This window comes from Tupaia chinensis, unplaced genomic scaffold (genome assembly GCF_000334495.1).
Source record: "Tupaia chinensis unplaced genomic scaffold, TupChi_1.0 Scaffold000234_1, whole genome shotgun sequence".
NCBI lineage: Eukaryota > Metazoa > Chordata > Mammalia > Scandentia > Tupaiidae > Tupaia > Tupaia belangeri.
The window spans coordinates 524,981-525,479 of NW_006159712.1; the positions used below are offsets into that span (position 1 = coordinate 524,981).

General features: G+C 71.3%; 1 protein-coding gene across 1 annotated transcript in view; it reads right to left on the reverse strand.

The window, feature by feature from the left end:
- Positions 1–309, reverse strand: part of FGF18 (fibroblast growth factor 18) — a 45,311-nt gene extending 45,002 nt beyond the window's left edge. Inside the window, exon 1 of the mRNA XM_006148350.2 lies at positions 279–309. The gene's annotated coding sequence lies outside the window, so the exon portion shown is untranslated. The remainder of the gene's footprint in view (positions 1–278) is intronic.
- Positions 310–499: the final 190 nt, after the last annotated feature.

Consider the following 499-nt stretch of genomic DNA (forward strand, 5'->3'; position numbering starts at 1 on the left):
GGAGCCCGCCGGCCCCGGGGACCTCCTCCCAGCCACGGCAGAAAGGGGCCCCGGCCGCTCGCGCGGGCTCCAGCCCAGTAACAGAGCCCCTTGCCCTTGACGGGTCCCCCGTCGGCGCAGGGCACGCGCGGAGCCGCCCTTCCGCGCCCCGGGAACAGGTGCACTGGGCTCGGTGCCCGGGAGGGGTGGGGCACCCGGAGGGGGCGCGGCCCTGGGGAGGGGGTTCGGCGTGTACCGCAAGACAGGGGCGAGGGAGGTCGGAGTGAGGAGACACGTACCTGGACCTGGAAGCACAGCAGCAGGAAGTGTAAACACCTGCGGGAGAGAGATGGAGAGGCGGTCAGTGGGACTTCAGGGAGGGAGGCGCGCAGACAGACACGCAGTCGGAAAGTGATGCTAACGGACGGGCGGACAGAGCCGCGGCACAAGGACAGACGGCAGGGTGGGCAGCCCCGCGAGCGGGCGCTTACAGGCAAGTGCAGGCGGAGGGCGCTGAATA